This window comes from Artibeus jamaicensis, unplaced genomic scaffold (genome assembly GCF_021234435.1).
Source record: "Artibeus jamaicensis isolate MK-2021 breed Jamaican fruit bat unplaced genomic scaffold, CSHL_Jam_final contig_391, whole genome shotgun sequence".
NCBI lineage: Eukaryota > Metazoa > Chordata > Mammalia > Chiroptera > Phyllostomidae > Artibeus > Artibeus jamaicensis.
In genome coordinates, this window is record NW_026521814.1 from 5904629 (window position 1) to 5930087 (window position 25459).

The 25459-nt window shown below is 37.8% G+C and overlaps 1 protein-coding gene across 1 annotated transcript in view; it reads left to right on the plus strand.

Annotated features, from left to right (window-relative positions):
* The first annotated feature begins 462 nt into the window (after positions 1 to 462).
* The window catches only part of XIRP2 (xin actin binding repeat containing 2), a 71845-nt gene continuing 46848 nt past the window's right edge, over positions 463 to 25459 (plus strand). Inside the window, exon 1 of the mRNA XM_037140708.2 lies at positions 463 to 521. The gene's annotated coding sequence lies outside the window, so the exon portion shown is untranslated. The remainder of the gene's footprint in view (positions 522 to 25459) is intronic.

The following is a 25459-nucleotide window of genomic DNA, read 5'->3' on the forward strand; positions in this document are numbered from 1 at the left end:
TATTTTCATATTTTGACTCCTAAAAGATTTGAAACTATTAAAACAAAGGCAAATAATTCCAGTGCTTTCATCTCTTCTTTTCCTCATGGGTGCCAGTTCTTTTTCAGACTTTGTTAAGAAGTCGGGAGTTGGCTGGATGGCATGGATGGGAAGAGAGTTTGATTGACTGCACATGTGTTGGAGCCACGCATACATACATACCGAGGACAGTACGAGGCACAGTGCCCTGGGAGACACACTTCTGAGAAGTGTGGTTGACTCAGGCCCCACCTATACCCAGCTCAGTTCCTAAAAATAGGTGCCAACTTGCATCCGTTAGACACGGGGCTAAAATAAATTCGTCCGTCTCGTCCACTTGCTTCATAGACCCTTCAGTGGAGCTGGCCTCCACTCCACCAATCGCTTTCAGGGGACTGGGAAATTCGCTGTACACGAAACAAGGGAGGAAACTATTCTGTGAAGAACTGTAAAGATATTTGTCATTTCCACGAACTTGGGGTTAAGACTAACAATTACAAAAGGTACGTGTAGCATAGTCATTGATGTGTGTCTGCTCCCAGGGCTATAAAATGTTCTTGCTGATTGCTTTAAATCAAGGAAGACCATAGGTCAAATTGTACCTGTTATAAAAGGAAATATTCAGTCAGATTTTGTTTTCATGGCAATATTTAGCATTACTTTATATTATTGAATTTAGGGCTTTCTATATTAAACTCTTTGTAAAATTAGCATTTTTCATGTTTAGTATTGAAGAATATTGAGTCAAACTTGATAAATGGCCATGAATAAAAATTATGCTTCAGCTTATGGCTAAAGGGAAAAAAATTTAATTTTATTTTTATGAGCACAAATTGATAATATATGCAAAGATATATTTAAACATATAAACTATTAAACTTTAGTGAGGGAAAGGGAGTGTTTTAAATGCCTTTGACTGTTGCAGTTTGCTCAGAGAGATGTATGAAAATGATTCCTTCACCAGCCTTAGTTCGATCTTGTACTTCTTGCTCCAGCCACAGTCTCATCTCCTCTGGGAGTCTGACTGGAGAAAGGATTAAAGAATCAGGTTCTTACAAGTTTTGCAGAATTAATAAAAGTCCTGCCAGGTGAATCTGCCAGCCCTAATTATAGTACCTACAAACTTAAAGAGGGAAGACTATGATTTTACTTTAAAGGTATTATGACCTACATATATTTCAAACGGATTTTTCCGGTCTTCGATTGCCTGTGAACACCTTGTGTGGGTGTTGCGCTGTGCGTGTTTAGATGTTACATACTGGAGTGGCTTGGGGAGACATTATAACAATCTCTTAACACGCCAACTGAAAGCAAGGGCACTTTAAGATTACATAACACAGGGTTTAAATTTAGCTGGCTGGTACTGAACAGAAATTTTATTTTTACCAGAGCTCTATCTGGTCACTGATGAGCTGTGGTTTGTTTGAATTATTTTAAAATTTTATGTGTTGGGTGCCAAAGGACGAGTAAAATATTTACCTCAGCTACATTCAGAGCCATGGATTTTAACATGACAGAGCACCTGTTTTGAGTTATAAAGATATGATCACTGAGAGGCAAAAATATTGAGTGAGAAATGAGAAAGGCTTGAATTCTATCCTTAAATATTTCTCTATATGCCTGCCTAATATACAAATATTTTATCTTCTTGTCATGAACATGTAAATGAACAACTAAATCCATTGCTGGAAGTCAGTCAGCGTTTCGCGTGTCTGCGTTTCTGCAAAGGGCCAGCGGTGTGGGACAGGTGTCCTCTGGGGTGTGGAGCAAATGTCTCTGACTTCATCCAGCGTTGGGCCTCTTGAAGAAACAGCTCCCCTCAACCAACTGAAAAATGAAAGTAGACACTTTTTAATGATTATGGAGTTTTACTACAGAAAATGGTGATGTAAAACTGTCAATCTGGGCTTCAAGTCTTCCTTGATTATAAAGGAGGAGAGGGTCGGTTGCCTTTCCTCAGATTTACCTTTGGGTGAAAGGCCCACCAAATGTATAGGTCATTTGCCGTCGTTTATCATTGAGAGTGCTGCAGAGGGGGACGGGGTCCGGGTCCTTGGCAGTCGTGCACAATGAATTGAATGGACTACACAATCGGAGTTAAGTGAAGCAAGCGAGATTTATTGAGAAAACTACACGTCCCAAGCAGAGTTAAGTGAAGCAAGTGAGATTGATTAGCGAAAGTACACTGCCCAAGATAGGAGAGTAGGCCACTACTGCTTGCAGAAAATGGTCCCGTTGTCTCACAGGGTGCAGGTTTCATAGGGGGCTGTTTTTTTCTGAATCCTTGTTTTGTTTAGCAGGCTTTTTATAACGCCTGCGCAAGTGGTTGTAAGGCTTTTAGGCTTGTGCGCATGCGGTTTCCCACAATCCTCCTTGATTCTCACCCAGGAGTCAAGCTGCAATGCTAACTTACTATAGTAGCATAATAATGAAGCAAGGTGAAACAGCGGTCAGCTGCTGCTGGCGTGCGCATGCACGGGTGCCCACGCTGGGTGCCACGAGGCCTCTCTTGGTCACCAGGGCGCTGGACGCTGGCTGATGGCAGCTTGGCGACTCAGGGCTTCCTCCTTCCCATTGTCTCCTGCCTCAGCCACTGTCTGCTATTCAACAACTACATTTGTCTTCTCACTTACGTTTACCACAATTGAAAAACGCCGCACATCAACATTCTTACTTGTTTGGTAAAATATTACTTATGATGAAGCAATTTGGGGTTGGACTCCCCTGTTAACCTTGGTGCTGGAAATTGGTATCCTCCCCCCTGCCCCCCCCCCACAGAGATCTGACCATTAAGAAACCAATTTGTTATACTTGTTTGATAGCTAGGGGTCTTGTCTAAATTCAGTAATCCATAGAGCAAGGCAGACTATTAATAAGTGTCTGGAAGTGTAATTTCAAGATTTTTGATTGAGCAATCAGTGGGGGACAGAATTTAATTGGCATTACATTGTCCTTTTTATCTGCTTCCCACAGCTTTTTTTGAAAGCATTCAAATTACACCTTGAAATTTAATTAAATTGTAATTTGTTTTTCTCATTTTTGAAACAAACACTTGCTCATTCAAATTAAAGGTTCTTCCCTTGCAGAATGATGAGTAATTTTAAACTTTTCTGATTCAGAAATGACGCTAAGAACAATGATTTATTCCATATTAAGTTCTTGGTCTTTATAGGACTATGTGACATGTCTGTTTGTTTCCTGACACTACTTCTAGTGCCAAATGAATGGTGTTTTCTGACACCAACCATTTCTCCAAATCTCTGACACCAACTGCGTATACGGCAATTCAATTCTCACATTAACTCCCATAATTAAAGCATTGCCCCCACTTCAGACTCCAACCCAAGTTGAACTCGAGAACAGCCAAACTCAGCATGAGGCAAAGTGGAACAGTGTTTCCATGCCCTCTCTGAGCTTGCCTCCCATCAATAGCTGCACCAACCTGGTAGTTCACCAAACCCTATTGTTTAGGGTCTTAATCAAGATTTCAGTACAGAGGGTAGCTGACTAATTCGTTGGCCGCTGGTGACTGGATTCAATTGTTAGCCCTCTCCTCTTCTCAAAGGTAGGAAATGGGGTTCAGTGTTTTAACCCTCTAACCATTCGATTGGTTTTTCTGGCCACAGGTGCCCATCCTGAAGTTATCTCCATCCCCGTCCCCTGCTTTGTAGGGAGGCCAGGAGTCACTCATTAGCACCCTAAAGGCCTATCACTCAGGACACTCCAAGGGGTTTAGGAGCTCTGTTCCAGGAGCAGGGACAAATAGCAAATATTTATTTAATCTTAAACCACATATGCCCAATGTGTCACTTCCTTTTTTGAAATGCTACCTATGAATTCCAGAGTAAAAAATTCAGATTGTTTGTTTTCCTAGTCTTTGGAATCTATTTCTTATAAATTTAACTAACCTGAGCATTTTCATCATAAAAATAAGGACAATTAGATAGTTAAGCAATGAAAAGAGCAAAGGTTTTGTTTTCTTAACAAAAAGTTGAAAATAAGAAATTCAGTGAGTCATTTGTATCGGTTTTGACACAAGTGACAATGTGGCTATATTTAATGACTTCTTGGGACTTTATGGGCTTAAATAATGGCATAAAAATAATCTGCCAGTGAGCCCCACAGTAGACAATCCAAATTCCTGGTGGAGTTGCTGCTTCTTAAACTGTCACCAAAGATAAAAGGAATTTATTGCATAGATAACTCAAAGAACCTCAATGACCATTTGGTTCAACATTTTAATATCTAGATAAAAAAACTGAAGCACAGAAACATGAAATAATAACTCATAGGATTTAAGCAAAAAGAACTAGTACCAACTACTAAAAAAATTATTTGGGGAAGTTTCTCTGTTAGTCAAAGATCTAATAGCATCTTCCCTGCAAATTTGAAAATATCAGCATGTGTATCTAAATGCATTAATTTGATAGTTACCAACACAGAAAAGCTTTTAAAAATCACATCACCATTAATTATAAAAGTAAAGTCCAACATTTTAAATGGTTTCCAAACATGTCCTCAATGTTGTTCGTTTAAAGTTTAATCTATGCAGACTGAATAAAAGAAAATAATGTTTAAAGAACAATTATTTTGTTTTGTAATTTGTAGAAACTTAATTTTGCTGAATAAAATATAGATAGACCTCACATTCCAGAGTAGCTGTGTCTTTTAAAAAAAATTACATATATTAAATATTTTGTAAATAGTCACTTTCCCCATTGAAATGCATTATAACTCAGTATCTCTGTCCTTGATAATTTGTTTTTAGTGATCACTGTCATTATAAGAATTCAAATTTATTTTATCTAACCAGTAACACTTTTTGTCAAATAATTAGAAGATTTTGAGTAACCATATTAAATATGTGTTTAGTGAAACAGTGAAAAGTCTTGTTCTAAGAGCTAAGGATTACCTTTTTAATTGATCTGTTTTGTAAGTTTTAATTGATCTGTTTTGTAAGTTAGAATTTTTGACTGTAGACACAAGAGTCATATTGTCAAAGTGGAATATTCTGGGAAAGGGACAAGAATAAAGTGTTCGTTCAATGTTATTCAAGGTTGTCAGCTCTAGCTCTGGACTTTATTTAAAATTCATTGTCTGCCTCTGTTGGAGCCGGAGCCATTCCCTGAGGCCTGGGTAAGGTAGAAGCAGCTGTTTCGCTGTGTAGGCAGGTGGGTGAATCCCTGCAGCAGTTTGCAGTTGCAGTGTAGGGGATGGAGCCAGGACTGCCCCAGGCAGAGCAAAGGACCCAATCAGCTGCTTAATTGGTTCCGTCTGCCGCTGTGCCCTTCCAGGTAATCAGGGTGGGAACAGGACCTCCTTACAGCCCTGACTTCTTCAGTAGGAACTGTGCTCATCCTCTTAAGTCCCCAAAGACTCCAAGACATTGCTTTTTAGGAATGGAACTGTGTTAGTGCGTGTCTGCTTCAGTTACTGACTCATTCTGGAATGGGAATAATTTCAGAATTCATCATCCATCTGTCAGCTAGAGCTGGACAACAGCCATCATTCTTACACTGTAAAATATCAGAGAAATGAAATTTGAAAAGAAAGCATGTGTTTGTATTTTGGTTACAATATTTTTTTTTCCTGAAAAGATCTAGTCCAGCTACTGGAATTGTCAACTCAAAACTACTCTTTATAGTTTTTAATACTCCACCCTTTAAAGAGAAGCAATAAATTTTCTCAAACTTCAATTTTTACTTCCCCACTTTGGACCAGCTGGGCCCAGCTTCTTGACTATGTCATTATGTTATATAACATTTCTTTCAATTATGCTTATATGTATACATATATGTGTGTATATGTCTATATGTCTATATTCTTTTGTGTAAATCATGGTTTACCTGTGCCTGCATATTATTCTATATTTCTCTCATATTCTCAGTCATTTGGATGTTCAGAGAATGATGAGTAGTCCTCAAACAACAACCAATAACCACACTGTCATCTTTAAATACACCTCATTTTACCCTTTGTGTAACGTTGTGTACACAGCCTGGTGCAGAATTTTGTGATTGCCTATATTGAGAAAATTCCAAGCTGGATATTTATTAAAATAATATAATAATCAACATTTCTACAGAATTATTCTCCCATAGATAGATATATAAAAGGAGTTCCAGGAGCTGGCATATAAAATTTTATTATTGATACCATCTTTACATTTTGATTAATTGAATAGTTGTTGAAATTAGAAGGATTTCAGCAATTATGTGCTAGGTTCTTTCTATCTTCCTTTCTTTTTCCTTAATAAAAACATCTCATTTCTATTAAAGATCTCTGGAAGGTCTTTGTTATATTCCTTAACCATAGAACTTAGGATATGGGAAGTGGCCTCAGTTTACCAGAATTACAAAAACATTCTTTTTTAGGGCCCAACTATTTCCAAAGGAACCCCACATACACCTTTGCTGGAATACAGAAATGCTGTCAGGTAAACCCTAGTTAGCTGAACACAGACTTTGGAGCCAGACTGATTTTGAACTCTGGCTCCTAAACTTACCTACTGCTTGGCCTTGGGCAAATTACTTAACTTCACTGTGCTGATTTGCTCATCTGAAAATGAAGGTGCTAATAGTAGTCACCTCATAGCATTTTTTGAGTTTAAATAAATTCATATTTGTAAAGTTACTAGAAGAATAGTGCCAGCTACATAGTAAATGCTTCATAAGCTTTTGCTATTATTATCATTAGTATTAGTATTTAACGTATGAGGCTAGTGTAATATAATAACAATGACCTTTTTCCCAGAGAGCAAGAAAAGAATATGAACTATAAAGTTATCCTAGATAATACAATGTTCCAAGTCATTCTATTTGTTGAGCATTCAAAATAACGGCACACTAAAAATATAGTTTAAGAGAGAAAATTGTTTACCTGATTTAATACATTATTCTGTTGTTGAAGGATGCCTCTTGTGTTCAAATTAATTTCTGTCCTCTTTGGAATTGTAGAAAGCTATTAAGTGCCCTCTTTCTATTATAATCATTTCAACACTTAAAACTAATAACCTTCCTGTTATCTTTGGTGATGTCCACATCACATTACTTTGCTAAATGGAATTCTACAACCACCTCAACCCCAGGGACTGTCTGCTTCCTGTTGGAGCTGCTCACAGACACACGATGGACCTTGTCATTACTTTGACTTAGTTCTTGGACTCTCAAAATAGCCTCTCAGAGCACAGTTTTCTTTCTTTTCAACTAAAACTGACTTTGACCCTCAGCATCCTCTCCCCACCCTCAGCCCATCCTGCTCCTCCGCCCCTCTGCCTTCACTTGCCTCCTCTCTCTCTCGGATCTATTCACCGTGTCTGAGAGAAGATGGAAGGAGCGCTGTCTCTCAGGATGGAGACACTGGGAGATGGGGCTGTGGGGACCAGACCGTTTATAAAGGGACTCTGCCGCAGCGAAGGCAAAGAAGAATTCAAGCATGGAAGAGAAAGCAAACAAGCATGAGCCAGTGAAACAGTGCAGTCCATCTGGTTTGAGGGATGAAGCTCGGCTTTAAACATGAAACAAAACACAAGGTCAGAAGTAAGGAGGACTAGGGACAAGATAGGATACTGTCTGTGATGGACTAAAACATGCATTTCAAGAGTAAAGCCAAGAACAATTTAGGCAGGTTGAAGACCTGGAATTAGAGGCTTCTGACTCCAAGATTCAGGAATAGGTGTAAGAACTTAGAGAAATTCAGTGGGTTGACTGCAGGCCTGTGAACCAGAGGATTGTGGTTCGATTCCCAGTCAGGGCATATGCCTGGGTTGCAGGCCAGTTCCCACTGCAGGCCAGTTCCCAGCAGGGGATGCACTAGAGGCAGCCATACATTGATATTTCTCTCCCCACTTCCCTTCCCCTCTAAAAGATAAATAAATAAAATCTTAAAATAAGAAACCATGCTACACCTAATGCCACTCAGCCTGGGCTCCACTGTGGGCGGCAATAGCTGCAGCAGAGCTTCCACTGACCCCTGTTGCGTGCGTCCCCACGTGCTTGAGCAACATCCACCTCACCCAGAGCCAATTCAACATTTCCCCATCAACTGCTGTTTTCCTACCATTTCCAGGCCTATTCTCTCCCTCTATAGATAGGTAGATGATAGATAGACAGATACAGAGACATTTGAGGGTTTATGGTTTTGCACCTATGCTAATACTCAACTCTCATTTTATTTACTTTTAATTGACTCCATGTCACATTTACCATTATTCCTGACAGGCGCAGATGTTTTCTATTCTAATATACAAATTAAAAGTTTGAGAATGGAAATAAGTTTGTGGCTAATATATTTTTAAAACCATGTAGAATTTTAGAAGGTTTGGTAAGATTGGGGGTTGAAAGTTACTGATATATTTTGGGTGTAATATGGATGCAACTGAGATCTGATGGATTGTGGTAAGACAAATGCATAAGACTAAGGGTGGAGCTTTTAAGACTTTCCATGGTCGTATGTTAGGAATTTTGTGTGTGTATGTGTGCGCGTGCACGCGAATGTGTTTTAGGAGACTGACTGGTCCTGATAGATGATGGTATTTTTGTCTGCTCTAAGCCACATATCAACTCCACACTCAAGTTTGAAATTTTATAAAGAACAGTGCAGAAAGTGCTTTAAAGCACTTGCATTTTTCATCTCCCCTCTTTAGACATTTTCTGTAACAACAGTAATCAGGCCTGGTGAAGTTCATGACATTTTTCTCAGACCCTGTGCAGCCGCAGAACAGAACCTAGGGCTTTCTGCTGCATCTGCTTTTTTTGGTAGGCTTCCAACTCCAGAGGGCACTGGGACACCCTGAAGACCTACTGAGGCCTTCCTCCTGGGTCTTGTGAATCAAGCAGGATACTATTTGTGATTAAATGGTCCTTCAAGGAAATGTGTGTGCGCACATGTGTGTGTGTGTGGTGTTTGAATGTTCTGCCTAGACTTGGCTTGCTGGGCTGAAGAGGCTAGTTATTTTCTTTTGGACTGAACTGTGATAAAGACATTAATGTATTTGGAACTTTTTGGCTACAACACTTTTTTAATTGCTCAGTGCAGCTATGTAGAAATAGGAGAATTTCTGGCAGAAATTGTCTGGAGGAGAGCCCAGAGTTGACTGGTTTCACTTTTCACCTGCTTGTGTGGTACCCTGCTGAGCATTTTTTGGTGATGAGCTGCATTTTGTTGTGGGAGACTCACAGGTTCACAGGCAAGGACGTTATTTTTGTTCTCACCTGGAAGATCTGCCCCCAGATCTCACATAACATCTCTGCATTGTTTAAATAACTTCTTTTGCAGAATTTGGAACTTACCTTCAACTCTTTAAAAAGATGTAGGAGAGAGAAGGTAACAAAATCTGTCAGCAGGACCCATAAAAATATGGGCATTGGGTTTTGCAATTTCATTGAAGACAAATTCAATCCATACAATGCTTAATGGGCAAGTACTGTGTGTAAGTCACAATGTGAAATGTTAAATTCTTGTGAAGTTATCACAGCTGTCAGTTTGCTTCTTGGCAGGCCATCTAGGAATTTTAGTTCCAGGTAATAATGAAAATTTAATAACCAGTTGGGCAAAAATGTTAGGAGAGGCTCTGCCACTCATTGTTAGAGAAAGGACCTGCATACCATTCTTAGAAATGCTTCTGTATTTTCCTACCACCCCTCCCCACATAAGGGCCTTTTAGCAGCATTTCCGACACTGAGTGACGACCGCCATGCCTATTCCCAATCTCTGTGTTGTCCTTTTGCAAACTGATAAAGCCAAGAGATTCTTGACTGAAATCATGGTAGATTATGGTTGTGCAAGCTTCTAGACAATTTAAGAGATGGAAACTGATGTTGAGCCTTGGCTAGTGGTTAAGTTGTAGTTGTGGTGAAGTGTCTAACATTTTAAAAATAACCTGTGAAGACAAACAGGGAGATGCCCAGCTTTATAGTCTAAGTTTCCTTTCGGGTGAGTTTCCCTAATGCAGTGAGTGATCACAATAAATTGAAGTGACTTCTCCATCTGCCAGGGGTTTTTGAGGCTTAAAAGGAATAGTCTAGGAAAGTGATTCTATCTGAAAGCTATGAAAAGCGAGCTTCATATGGAATTTTACAAAGAAGCCCAATGTGTGCATGTGTGTGTGTTTACACAGGGTGGGGAAAAAGTTGTCCTTATGATACAACAATGAATGAATAATAATACAAGAAGAAGCTCTGTGTTCTGTGTACTTATAATTTTTTAAATTGCTTTTTACATGTCCCTCTCCTCAACTTCTCTCCTCTCACTTTCTACTATACTTGAGTTTAAATATAATTGGTCTAGGACAACTTCAGTTTGCAAGTTTTAATTAAATTCTTTGTTGTTCACAGATGTGACTGTCTTTAATGTGCATGGAAAAGAGCAAGTTTCAATCTCAGTAACATTTCAAGGATGATTTTTACACTTCACCCTTTAAAAACAGGAGTGAAATAAGCAATCTAAACTGAGTTCCTCCACTTACAATGCACTTATAGGATTAGATTTTGAATCTGAGGAAAGAGAAACAAATGCCAATGCCAAACTTTTTAAAGATAAGTAACTATAAATAAATTAAGGGATGGTGGGACTGACTAACTATGTACTCCACGTGTTTCCGAGGCAGGGGAGACTATTAAATTACTTCCACTCTTGGGACTATTCCTATTGTCATTAGGAATCTGATCTCATCTCTTTCTTTTGAAATTACAGGCTGCTTGTTTTATGCAAACGGTATTCATGGCACGTTAATGGTGACAGGGAGAAAAAGCCAGCACCTGATTCGAAGTTTTGATACATTAAAAGTATGATAGCTTTAAATTATTCACATTCCTGTTCTAAATTTAAAAGCCTTCACATTGTAGACAGCATTACCCAGTGACCTCTACAATCTGGGGCCAGTGATCAGAAAGCCGTTGTGAGAGTAGCAACATTTGAACAAGATGACAACTACCTTTCATTCTAGAGCACATTCGAAGAACCTATAGCTTTGGTTGGAAAAACAGTATACCCGACCTACATGAATTCTTACCATTTTTGCTTAACACTCGCAGTTGTATATTTCCACCAAAGATTAAGTGATTGGAGGCCAAAAAGTTTTTAAAGCATTCAGTTCTTTAGGTAGAATGTTTCCAAGGACATCACTGTTCTGAAAAAGTGCATTAATTCCCCGAGGAGTTGGTGTTTGCCAAGCAATACGATGCATTATTGAAGCATTTCACTTCACTGCTTGATTGCTTAGCTTTTCCAAATAATGTTCTGTAAACAAAATGTGTGCAATTAATGTGACTTCACTTCTTAGATCAAGTTTATCAGCCACCAAGTTCAAAAAGAAAAGCACATCTCAGTATGCTGCTGCTTGTGGACCTCGGCACAAGGCATTTTAAACAAAGACTCATTTAAGATCACTGAAACAGTCTGTGTAAATTCAGCCTGAATTTCTCTAAGACAAAAGGCAGATTCAATTAAATACATTTATTATGCAAGGGAAAAGAATGATTGGTAGGAGAAAAGCTGCCACAGTAACAATTGTCTAAGTCAGTGAGAGTCAGAAATTGATTTGGGTTTTCTTTTAATATCGTTTGTCAGAATAAATTTTAGACGCTAACCTTAACAGAAAGGTGAAAGTTGGAAAGAGGGTAAAGAATTGGAGCATTCCTGAAAACAGATCCTCAGCGCCCTGGCTGTTTCAGAATGCCACTAGTACAGAAATAATTTAAGGTAAGAGTCAGCAAGTCATTGACTTTCTTACCCCGCCTACAGTCCAACAACATAAAGGTAGGCATGCCAGGAAGATGTTTTTCGAAGCTGCAAATTACTAAAGGTTCATTTCCACTGCATTACTGTTGTTTATTTTTGATCTGTTAATGCCAAGAGAAAACTTGGAACTAGACAAAACAGTTCAGTAAACTTGAACTAGCTCCATATGGAGTGTTACAAAGCCTGTGAGAGACAAAAGTGAATCATTTCAGGGAAAAACAAATTCTAATCTAGTATGCACAAGTCATCTCTATCTATCAACAAATTGCTTTGCCCCCAGAATGAAAGCACTGTCTGCGTTTCAGAGCCCTGTTGGTTGTAAAGGTGCTGGTAGATATTTTGGCCGGTGTGTTTCTGCAAGGCCCTTCAGAGGCCTGGCCCTTTGTTCTAGTCACAGGCTGAGCTTGATGGCTTTCTCTCTGGCTGAACGAATGAGCGCATTTGCTTGCCATTTCTCAAGCGCCAGCCTAGGAAAACAGAAAGAGGTTGATATTCTCCTCACAGAAGCACTGGCCACTGGTAACTAAGCCACACATGAAGGGCAATTTGGAGAGGTAGAATCATAGGCAAGTTTGGAAAAAAGGAAAAGCAGAAATGAAGCAGTAGTAATACAAAAATAAGATAGGAAATAATAGGTGAAAAAACATATCAAAAGAGAGCAACTCAGGGAAAGGTGGAAGAATGTAAAATGATATGAAATTTGTAAATTTTTCTAGAATAGACTTGCGAAGAAATAGATGACAATCAACTTACATAGAACACTCAAATTAAAGTGAAAGAATACCTGTGTTCAAATTAACCAAATATAAAAACACCTCTTGCTTTTGGGATGCTCCTCACAATGTAATTTTTTTGAAATTTTTAATTACATGTATTGGAGTGACATTGGGGAATAAGATTATATGAGATTCAAGTATACAGCATTGTAATACATCATCTGTATGTTGTGTAATGTGTTCACCACCCAAAGTTTGCTTTTTTTTTTTTAAAGATTTTATTTATTTATCTTTAGAGGGGAAGGGAAGGAGAGAGGGAGAGAAACATCAATGTATGGTTGCCTTTCGTGCGTCCCCTGCTGGGAACTGGCCTGCAGGGAACCTGCCTGCAACCCTGGCACGTGCCCTGACTGGGAATCGAACCGCGATTGTCTGGTTCGCAGGCCCGCGCTCAATCCACTGAGCTACACCAGCCAGGGCAAGTTTGCTTTTTTTTGTCATCACATGTTTGACTCCCTTTACCTTCTCCCACCTCCCTATACTTCCTTTCCCTCTAGTAACCCCCAAACTATTTGTGTCAGTGAGTTCTTTGTTTCTTTGCTTTGTTCATTTGTTGGCTTCTGTTTAATATCCCATAGAGGAGTGAAGTCATACTTTTTGTCCTTTTCCATATGACTTTTTCACTCAGCATGGTACTCTCAAAGTCCTTCCATGTTGTTACAGATGGCAGTACTTCATCTTTTCTTATGGCTGAGTAGTATTCCATTGTATACAATATATATAAAAACTTCAACCATTGTTAACATTAGAACAGTTTGCTCCACATCAGTGTCACCTGGCATCCAAGGAAAGTGGACAGGAATGCACATATGTGAACAGTGACAACTTCACTGCTCTAGTCAGTGGAGGCGGCAGATGCCATTGAGTGAGCATCTATACTGTGTGGCCTTTGCATTCAGAATGACTGATCGACTAGAGCAACAAATCTGTATGAAATTTTGCAATAAGCTTGCACATTCCTCCACAAAAACTAGCTGGATTATTCAAAAGGCTGCAGCTATGGGTAACTGATGTTTGGCAGTTTCACTCTGACAGTGCACCTGCTCATGCATCTCATTTCATGCAGAGTTTTTTGGTGAAAACGTCAAATCACCCAGGTGACTCAGCCCCCCCGATGACCCAGATTTGGCTCTCTGTGTCTTCTGCCTTTTCCCAAGGCTAAAATCAGCTTTAAAAAATCAGATTTCAGACTGTCAATGAGATTCACAAAAATCCCTTGGGGCAGGTGATGGTGATTGGGAGAACTGTGTGAAGTCCCCAGATGCCTACTTTGAAGGGGACTGAGGCATCATTGTTAGGTACAATGTTTCGTGTATCTTGTATCTTCAATAAATGTCTCTGTTTTTCATATTACGTGGCTGGATACCTTCTGGACAGACCTCATATGTATCCCATCCTCACAATGTGGTTGTGGAGCAACAAAGGAAGAGATGAAAAATGAGGAATCCAAGACCCTTCTCTTTGCTTCTGTTAGGCAGCAGCAAGGGCAGCAGAGACTTGGGGAGTGGCCCAGTCATCACCACCTGGCCAGTCCAGGCCAGGATTCACTGTGCCGAGCCCACTGCTCAGAGACTCCATGGGAAAGTTAGAAATGTGAATAACTTTGAGTGATGGTTTCATGATGTTACCTAAAATATATAGTGTAGGGGAAAATGTGAGGAACTTCTTGGGCAAGGGGGAGAGCCAATCTTCCCCTCATATATAATATATTAGGGTGATTTTCATGAATTTTACATTTTCAGAGGACTGCCATGTTGCTGTGTCAAAAATGCAGACAAATCTACTCTCTGAATATCACTTACACTGAGTTATTAATTTCTTCCCTTTTATATACTGAATGCTTTCCCCATCCCTGTGGCTGTATGAGTAGGATGATGCCACCTTCTTTGCCCCAATCTCATTGTGTAATTGCCCATTCTTTTCTGATGTTTTTGTTCTTCTTATGTCAGGGAACAATGAAGATTTTTGACTTATAAAGAGGAATGGAACATCCTTACGCAAGGCTTTAGATTCAGATAAACCTGAGTCAAGTCCTATCCTTGCTACTTACTAACAGAGTTTTAGAAAATTTTCATGACTTTTCTAATTCTCAGAATTTTATCATCTCAGATTGTCTGAATAATACCTAGAATATATAATAACACCTAGGTGAGCATTTATTTCCTATGTGCAAGATACTATGTAAAACTCTATTAAGATCTCCTTCAGTCCTCACAGCCCCATCATAGGTTTTATTATCATTCTCATCATACAGGATAAGAAGAAGGAGTCTTAGAGAAGTTAAATAATCTGTGTCCAGATATGGTGGTTAATCTCCCTGTGAGTCTGCCTTCTCCAGAGTAATGTGCCCAAGATAGAACCTAGTGTAAAACAGGTTTACAAAATTAGTTTGGTTCTGTCCTGTGCTGGAGAACTTACATGTTAGTGGAAGATAAGAGAAGTGGGCAGGTCAGAGGGACTCAGTCATACACTGAGAAGTAATAAGTAATACAAATGGAAGTATAATTTTCAAATGTTGGAAGAGAGAGGTGAGGGAGCTACTTGCTGCCTGGATTAAGTGGACAATCTGAAAAGAAACTGAGTCACTATGAAGCTATATGTAAGTGACTTTTCAACCCCATCAAGTCTGGTCGAGCTTTATCCATTTTAATCTGACTTCCACCTCCGTATACATAAATGCGGTTGAGGGGAAAGGGATGCAGAGTATGAGCCACCTAGTTCCTCAATATTTCCCACCTGATGGGAGCCTCCCTCCTTTTTTTTGGTTAATATTTTCAATTATTTTCTTTTTTGATTTTTATTTTATTTCTTATGCCATTACAGTTGTTCTATTCCCCCCTTCATTCCCCTCCATCCTGCACCCCCCACCCCTACCATTCCCCCCCTTTAGTTTATGACCATGTGTTTCAAGTTCTTTGGATTCTATATTTCCCATACTATTCTTGCCCTCCCCCTATCTATTTTCTACCTACCGTCTATGCTACTTATTTTCTGTATATTCTCCCCCCTTCTCCCACTCCCCTGTTGCTAACCCTCCTTGAGATCTTCATTTCTATGGTTCTGCTCCTGATCTAGCTGTCCTCTTAGTTTGCTTTTCTTTTAGATGTGGTTGTTAATAACTGTGAGTTTGCTGTCCTTTGACTGTTCATATTTTTATCTTCTTTATATTAGATAAGTCCCTTTAACATTTCATATAATAAGGGCTTGGAGATGATGAACTCCTTGAATTTGATCTTATCTGAGAAGCACTTTATCTGTCCTTCCATTCTAAATGAAAGGAGCCTCCTTTGGATGTTTCTTCAGCTTAGCCAACTTCCCTAGCAGGGCCAGCCATCTGGGAACTTGTTCTATTTAGAAGTCAGTCTGAAGGGATGATACAACCTCTTATATCAGGTTTTGTTTTTAGAGATAAAGCCAGATCAGTGCTTCTTAGAATAGTATTGAGGATCTCTCCGGTGTGTTTTTCTTCTTCTCTTTTCAAGTAGAGCAGGATTGAATATAATGGGGATTAATTGATGCCCACTTCTGAGCACTATGCTTGGCCAACTGGAGATGGGCAGTAGATGTTTACTGAACGTATGACTAAAGCCTCAGCGGAAAGGGTATCAAACACCCTGGTGGTATACCCGGGAGGCAGATTCAAACGAGAGGACACTTTGATGGAGGCCTGACACCACCTTTCATGCTCTGGGGTAAAACAGATAAGTAGAAAATGAGAGCAGTGGTCCTTGTTTTGCATTTTCTATCCTTTATAGTAAAGTTCATCCCTATTCCTCACATTTGGATTAATGCCTAACCCTATATCAAGTTTGATCTCCAAAGTAACCAAATAATGACAACTGAAAATTTACTTTGATTTCTAATTCTAAACTCGAGTTTCTAAAGATAAAAAAAAATTAGCCAAAGAACATTAGCATATGTGCATAGCCCATGGACACAGGCAACAATGTGGTGGTTATTAATTATTTTTTAAAGGAGGCAGTAAAAGCCATAAAAATTCAGCTTTTTACTTTCCCTTTGATTTAGGACACAGAAAATGTGGTTAATACCCTTAAAAAGTTACTTTGCCATAAAATACTATATTTTAATGAAAATATAACTTAGGTAAGTGACTCCATAGTCACTGGCTATGAAGAAATTGGATAGCCTTGTATTAAGAAATTCCTGAACTCAGTTCCAGGCTCAGCCACTTACTATGTGATTTCTTCTTTGGAATGTTACTTTACTTTTAGTAAAATGGAATAATACCCCCTCTCGGTAGGTTGTTAGAACTAGTGAGGTAATACACGTGAAATAATTAACCCATAACTCACACATTAACAGGGCAGCGATTGCCAACCCCTTCCATCTGATGGCACATATGAACCAATTACTAAAATTCTGTTGCACTCCAAAAAATATGTTTTTTGCCAATCTGACAAAAAATAATGGGCATAATTTTCATTCATTCACACCTGATGGCTATTGTTGTGTTGGCTGTTGCCATTTTTTTTTTACAATCTAAGGAAAAAGAGGTCAGTGCCCCTAAATAAATAGTCAGGCACTGCATGTTTTAAAAATTTCTGCAGCTCACTGGTTGGAAATCACTGTACTAGGGAAATGTCCAATAGGAGACTTACGCTGTGAGAATATGTGTCATCTACAGGCATTTAATGGTTCTAATTTATTTGACCATTGCAAATAAATTAATTTTTCAATTATTGATTTTAACTGGCCAATTCTTTAAACTGAGTAGTTAATTCAAAACTATTTAATAGTAATATGATTAAATGTCCAGATACCGAAACTAGCAATATTAACGAACTAATGATTATCTAATTTCTGACTAAATCTTGTTCATTCATAACTGCTCTATTACCAGAAGCACTTCTAGTGAGATGATAGAAGCTGCAGAAGACAAAAGACTAGTCTATGTAACAAGAAGTTATTTCAGCCTTAACCTGTGTGGCTCAGTTGGTTGGGTGTCATTCTGCAAAGCAAAAGGCCACTAGTTCAATCACTAGTCACTGGTCAGAGCACATGCCTGGGCAGTGGGTTCAGTCCCCAGTCCAGGCACATGCAAGAGGCAATCGATCGATATTTCTCTCTTACATGATGTTTCTCTCACTTTCTCCCTCCTTTCCCTTTCCTCTAAAGATATACAAATAAAATATTTAAAAGAATAAAGAAGTTATTACAATTAGAAATGACAATTTTATTATTCAGGGAGATTAGAACCCAAGTGGACATGTTAATTGAATTTTATCTAAAAATAGGTGTATGTTTCTTTGGGGGGACATGAAGAATAATTTTAAGGAGATTCCCATCACAGAGTAGTTTGTATATGTAAACCTCTGAGATGTGAGGGAGTTAGAAGTAAAACACACTTTAAAAAGAATTTATCGTGTAGTGATTTCTGACTTGGACAGGTGTAGGTATGTGTATAGTGGGTGCTTGTGTTAGTTTTCCATTGCTGCTATAATAAATTACCACAAACAATAGTAGCTCCAACGGAACAAATCTATTCTATTATATATAGTTCTGAAGTCCAAAGCCCAAAATGAGTTTCATTGGACCAAAATTGAGGTGTTGGTTGAGCTAAGGTGCTTCCAGAAGCTTGGGGGTGGGAGGAGAGGAAGATCAGATTTATTGCCTTTGTCAGCTTCTAGGAGCTGCCTGTGTTCTTTGACTCAGGGATCTTTCCTTGAAAATCAGCAGTGTAGAATCTGCACATCTCCCCCACTTCCATCTCAGGTTTCCATCATAACTTCTCTTTTCTAACTCTGACTCTCTTGCCTCTCTGTTCACTTATGAGGAGCCTTGGGATGACATTGAGCCCACCTGGGTAATCGTACCCTTCACATCTCAATATCCTTAACTTAGTCACATCCGCAAGAGTCCCATTTGCCATGTACACTGATATATTCACAGATTCTGGGGATAGGAATTTGAATATTTCCTTTGGGCAGCTAATATCTTGTCTACAACAAGCTGAATCTTTTCTTCTTCCTCATAAAGACAATTGGATGTACAAGATCACTTCCAGGATCTGGTTAACTAGGAGAATACCGGTTGGGGAAGGGTCACTAAGGAAGCAAGAACTAATCTTCTTTCTTACTTCAGAGTTCTGTTTTGGTTAAGGTACGAAGTGTGGTGATCATATGAATGAATGGATTTTGGGGAAGGTGAGAAGTGTCTGTGCAATAACACAATGCATTTGGGGAGAATAGGGCCATGAGAAAGCTAGTTTTAGGAGCAGAATATGATTCACTGTGTTCATATGCTGGATGGGTGCCACAGTATATATAGTCTCTCTGCTCTCATGACACACACACATCCATTCACTTTACCCTTCGCCCTTCTCCTCCATATTTTTTTAAGCACTGTAAATCAATGCAAGATTACACTCCACACTTGCTCTTTCATTTCATTCTCCAACCATTTCTTCTTGGTTCTATCATTTTCAAATGAAGGTTAAAATATATAAAACTCAAGTTGATTACAAATTTGAATTGACGGCAGCATTTCTAATGTTTAAGAGAGATGAATTTTATGATTAGCCAAGGGATACGAAAATATTAAGAACTGTAGAAGATTTATTCATGCTTATGGCTCCGAGCCTAAGATATCATACCATTGGAATGATATCCTGTATACAAATTCAAGCTGTGTTATAGATCATATATTTAGATTTCATAGAATTTAGTTCGTCACTTTCCCGATTTAGTTCTAAATCAATTTTCTGAGTAGGAAACAGTTGACTTCTTTATAACACATCCAGAATAAAATAGTGAGGCTACTGGTGTGTCCCAGAAAGCGTGCTTACCTTCTCGAAGCTGGAGTCTGTATTTGCATCAGCTTCGTGGGCTTGTTTGACACCCCGCTCACTCTCTGCCCTGCACTTAGTTCTAATTAAATAATGGCTTCTTGATGGAAAATTTCAAAGAGAAAAATACTAATCTCTTGTTTTTCTGCTAGAGAGTACAAAAGACTATTAAACCTTAGAATCTGAGTCATAAATATACACTAGTTTAGCTAAGTGGGATTATTTTAAATATTTTTATTGTTTATGCAATTATACTTCAGTTTCACAATAGAAAAAGGCATCCCTTTATTGTCTGAGTTTTTCTTCATCTGTTTACTGGGAAAGGTGATTGTTTGGGTTTGTGTTGGTGTTTTGGACACTTTAGAAGCAGCTTCGGATTATTGTAAAGTCACAGAAGCTGAAGCCAGACAGCCTGACTTCCCCTTCCAGCATTGAAGTTCACCAGCCACTGACCTTGAGCAAGTTTTATAACCTTTCTGTTTTTCTGTTTTCTTATCTGTAAAATGGAGATAAGAAATAAAAATCATTTCTAACTTATAGGGTGGTTTAGAGGCATTAAATAGATAATATCTGACAAACAGAAAGCACTTTATACATATTTGCTATTATTTTTACTGTGAATTATTGTTGTGAGTCATTTATCCATTTTCAATAGTGTTAGCATTTTCTGACCAATGTTCTTTACTAAAAATAGAACTTTAGCCTATTTATCATATATGCCCTTCTCCAGCTTTTATTTCATCTTATAAATTTTGTTTAAAAGATTTTTTTACTTTAACTTTTTAAGGCTTAGAAAATCCAACTGAAATCATTTGATGAATTATTTAATTTCTCTAAAGATCTTTTATCACTTAAAACTACATTTAAGCCTTTAATCCATCTAATATTCTATGGCAATATACAGTATAGGGGGGGACTCTTAATGTTTCCTCAGGAACGTACCCCATTTTCCCAACATGATTTGTTTCATCCCGTCTCCATGTCTTTCTTTCCCATATTCACAGGTCCAGCTGCTTCATGGTTCAGTGCAAATGTTCTGCTTCTCAGGGTGTCTTCCCTGCCACCTGCCCTTTGGCGACCCCAGGAGGATCATATCCCCTCCTGTGGGCCCCAGCGTACCTAGTGGAGACCCATTAATTCTGTAATTATAACTCCCTATCTCTCTTTCCAACTAGACTGAAAGCTCTGTAGCACAGTGGGCATGTTTAATATTTATTGCAAATAATATTTATTTAATGACAATAAAGAAAATAAACCTATTGATCATATAGTTCAAATCACTTATCTTTAAAAATTTCTTGGGCAAAGATGGAGGGAGATATGTTAATATCACCCACAGCAACTAAATTCCTGTAAACTTCTCCTGTTTTTGTGACTAATGGTCTTTTGTGTCTCCACTGGGCTAGTTGGCCTGCAGAGGCCTATGGTGTTGCAGCTTCATAGTGGGATGGTCTTCTAATTATAAAAGAGTCATATTTGCCTTTAATACTATTTTGCATGAAAGAAATATAGCCATAATAATTTTATTGACTTATAGTTGCCTGGTAATTTTTCCCAATATTTTCTCTTTAAATTGTGTGCTTATTTAGGTTTGTTTGTTGTAAGTGGCCTATAGTCCTTACTTGTTTTTGTCTTTCAGTGTGAAGTTTGACCTGTGTTTATTTTTAGGACTATTGCATTTGATTCTACTTCTACCTTCTTTTTCAGGTGTTTTACAGGGAGGCCCTTGGTTTTCTTCCCCGCTCACTTTTGCTACCCAGACTCTCTCTGACTTTTGTTGCCTTCTCACATGAGTATCAACTTGGGTTCATGCAGATGCTAGTTCACAAAACTAAGATTTCAGTAACCAGTAACCAATTTTCTAATTCCTTTTTTATTTCAGCGTTATAAAGAAGATACATGGATCTTTGAATGTTGTTTCATTATCGCAAAAATTCACGTGTCTAGATAATGTAGAATTTTTCTTTTTTCTTGAATATGAAAGTTTTACCAGGATTTGCTGGTATTTTGGTATTTAAAATTAATTTTATTTCTGGATTATGGTAAATATTTATAAGCTATGCCCAAATTTATTTTCAGTAAATTTTTCTACTGTTATATCTTATTTGTTCTGCTCATTTCCCCCACTACCCTCCTGCTGAAATAATATTATCTTGTTTTGATTTTTCTCTCTGTTCTTTCTCTCACATTATTTTTATGTTCTTTCTTTTTCACATTATTATTAATGTGTTAGGATTTTCTTTTCTGCAGCATATGTTATTCTACATGTATTTAATTCTTCTACAAAACTATAATAATCTTCATTCCTTTATAATCTCTGGCAACTTACTTTTCTTCTAATTTCACCGCAGCCAGATCTCTGCCCTAAATCAGACACAGCTAATATCAGCTTCATAACTCATGAGCAAGTGGTCTTTTTGTGAAATAAAGAGGTCAAATATTTTATACTTTATTCATAAACTTTCATATTGTTCATAGTGAGTAGGCAAAAGGAAAAAGAAATAAGATGACTCACAAAAACTTGAATAATTTGTGTAAGCCAGTTTCAAAGCACCTGGTATTTCATATTTATCTTTCATCCAACAGCATCCATTGTTTTGTTACATAGTCATCGCTCCATAAAATGTTACCCATAGCTCCAGTTTGGGAATGTGTGTTCCATACTGTGAAGTAAGAATAAATATTTACTATTAGGAAGTATGCTAAGATGAAATCTTGCTTTAGAAGTAAGCTCATGACAAAACACTTGGCCTTGTGGACTTTGTCACATTAGACAGCTTACGAGTAAACATTTGTCAGATTTTGACAGTGTTTTTGAATACCACATGGATCCTAGCTGTTTGTATCAAGCCATTGACCTTCACTTCCATTTGTTACTCTGTAAAGATCTTAGGATCATGTTTATAACTTGTCATTTCAGATATTTAGACAATTACTGGTTCAATGGGAAATGAGGATAGATTTGTCTTTTCTTAATATTATAAGAACATCATTTTTATAAACCACTGAATTCCATATATGAAATTTCCTCAACAGCTAGTTAGAGGAAGGTTCATAACAAATGTAGCAATGACCTTTTTGAAATCTCTTGATATTAGTCTCTGCGTATGACTAAGAATTCTTTCACTGATAATAGTAAATGTAAAATTAGGAGAAAATTCCAGAGTACATGAATTACACTGAGTATTCCTCATTGTTTTCTACATCTGACCTCTCAAAGCTATTATTTTGATACCTTCAAGCATACTCAGAAGAGTGACTATGCAGGCCCTTCTGTGAGTGACAGCAGGTGTGTAATTGTTCAAAAAGAGTATTCTGCCTTATAGCGTGTTACTTATTAAAAATGCTTTACACATGAACTTTTCATAGAAAGTAAAATTCTAGAAGGCCTAGTGAGTTGTTCAACCTGGGCAAATGTGATTGATTGATTGATTGATTGATTCAGTTATTTTGGTTTTAAAAATTACACAAGAAAAAGAACATGGTGGAGATGAAGGAAATAGATGTCTAGTTACACAGTCTCTCATGGTTTAAGAAAATACAAAATGGACATAAGTTGGCTTTATCTATAGTATATAAATTTTTGTATTTCAAAAAATTATACATATCTCTTTCCAAAGAACTTCAGAATTCTCATAAAAGACATTCTTGACCTTGCTATCTAACAGTTTTCAAAACAGCTTGACATTTTTAGTGCTTTATTTTCTTTCAAAGTACTTCCCTACATGTTTTTTTCTGCTTTATAATGTTGACATAAAAAAAATGTCCAAACCTGTAGAGAATTTTTATGAGTTTGTCTGAGCCAAACTAACAGCATATGCCAAGGAGGAAGATCTTAAATGCTCCAGAAAGTAGGGGTTTTGCAGCTTCCTTTATGCATTTGAAATTAAGAAAAAAATATTTTAAAAAGTACATGGAGGTAGGAGAAGCAAGGCAGGTATTGGATTACAGGATAGTTGGCAAGATTATGTGCTTTCTTGAGGGTGGTTACAATTTACTTCAGAGGTATGTTAACTTAGATGCCCAGAAACAATGGATAAGTCTTGCTTAAGGCAAACATAAATCTTTTATTAAAAAATTATATGCCTGGGGCATGACTACCCACCAAGACATGCCCAGTTAAGAATTCATGATCAGATCACTCTGTGAAGTTAGTTTTCATAGAACCTCCCTTTTTTCCACAATAGGACTTATCCTATTATACAAAGGATTAATATTTTCTATGGATCATAAATTATTTTTTTAGCTAGTAAAAGAAAACACTTACTATTTAGGATGCAGTGGATTCTAGGTCTTGCTATGCCATTAGTTCTGAAGCCCTGGCCAAATTCACTGAACTTCTTTGGGTTTTCATTCATTCATCTGCACAATAAATTAGCTCTAAACTTCAGAGACAAGTAATTTCTAGTACAATCATTTTGTAATATGAATATTTATGATGCTGTCTTACAGAAATGGTCATCTGAAATTTTATTTTTCCTTCCTCTTTTTCACAGAAAACTTTAGCTTTATAGCATGTTCCTCCACGGTCTGATTTGCATACTTATAGTTCCCTTCATTCCCTATTTTGCCAGGCATTTTATTACAGCATCATTTTTATTTGTTCTTCTACATATCCTTTCTCTTTGAAGATACCCTGAACTCATTTCACACTGTCCTCTGATCTCAGTTACATTCGAGTCTTCAGAAATAGTGCATTACAAGGTTGGGTAACAATGTTCCTATCTCTTCCCCACACATCCCTAAGAATGGGGCTGCTGTAACAGTCTTAAAAAATTACATTAGGTGCCATCAGCATCGAGAGAGGAGCAGATGGTAGGAGCACTGCATTATAGTAGGCTAGGCAGAAAGCATCATCACCTTGGTTTTCAGTTGAAGAAATCCATCAGAGATTCTCTTAGGAGGAGGTTAGGAAACAGTTATAGACACGGCTTGTTAGCTCAAGGAGTTTCCCACCCCATGACCTTACCTGAATAGGCAAAGTTACTAATGCTACTAATGGGAAAAAGGGGAAAGGGCAGAAATAGAAAAACAAAGAAACAGAGATATTAAAGAGAGAGATTGAAGTGTGGTGTCTGCTGTGATTAGAATAGGAAGCCACAAAAGCAATGGAATCCAAATAGCTTAATACTCAGGCCACCGAGCTCCTGATTATAAATCTTGAGCATATCTCAGTAAAATAAAGAAGATAAAAAATAAATAGTTGAAAAGTAAAGACTACCTGTAAATTTTTAGGAAATATAAACTCCTGACTTTCTGTTTAGTGAAATAGTGACTTCATTTTATGAGTAATAAAAATAAAATTTATATTTTAAGGTGGAAAGTGTTAGGGAGTCGTGTTCAATACAATCTCTATAGCAGTTAGATTATTCACGACAAAGTAAGAAGAGTAAAGGAATGAAAACTGAACTCATCTGTGCAGTAGGGAGCACCCAGGGAAAAGATGAGGACATATGTCTTCAGCATGTGAGAGACTTTCAGTGATTTGTGGGACGCTCTTTATCGAATCAATCAGAAGAGTGTCCTTTCATTTGGAAATGAGGTTTTGGATGGGGGTGAACTTCCAAAACAACTGATATTAACTGTAAACCATCAGTGTTGTACAATCACAGTGTTCATATACTACACGTCTTACTCCTTTGTATTTTGTTTCTTTTTGAAAGCATGTTGCATAAAATATGTTTCCAATTTTACTTAAAATATATGAAAAGATTTATTTAAATGAGAATTCCCTATCGAAAACCAAATAATCAAAGAGTCAAAACAGAAATGATGTTTCATTTTTTTCCTGGGTCATAATTTTTCTCCACTGTTGTTCTGTACATAAATCTGAAAGAAATGAATAGGAAAAGCAAACAGCTAAATAAGACGGTTCCATGCGGAGACTGGAAGAAGTGGCAGAGGAACAGCGAAGGGGGGAAAGCAACTTGGCTCTCTGTCACCTGGAGTTCTTGAATCACAGTGATTAAATGAAACCATTCGGTACAAACCGGGAGCTGTACTCCATGTCATTCCTAACCTGAAAGGCAGAGGGTGTGTGAATGAGTGATGAATAGACATAAAAATATACATGTATTTCATACAATGAGTGGTTCCACAAGATCTGTTTAAAACAGTTTCT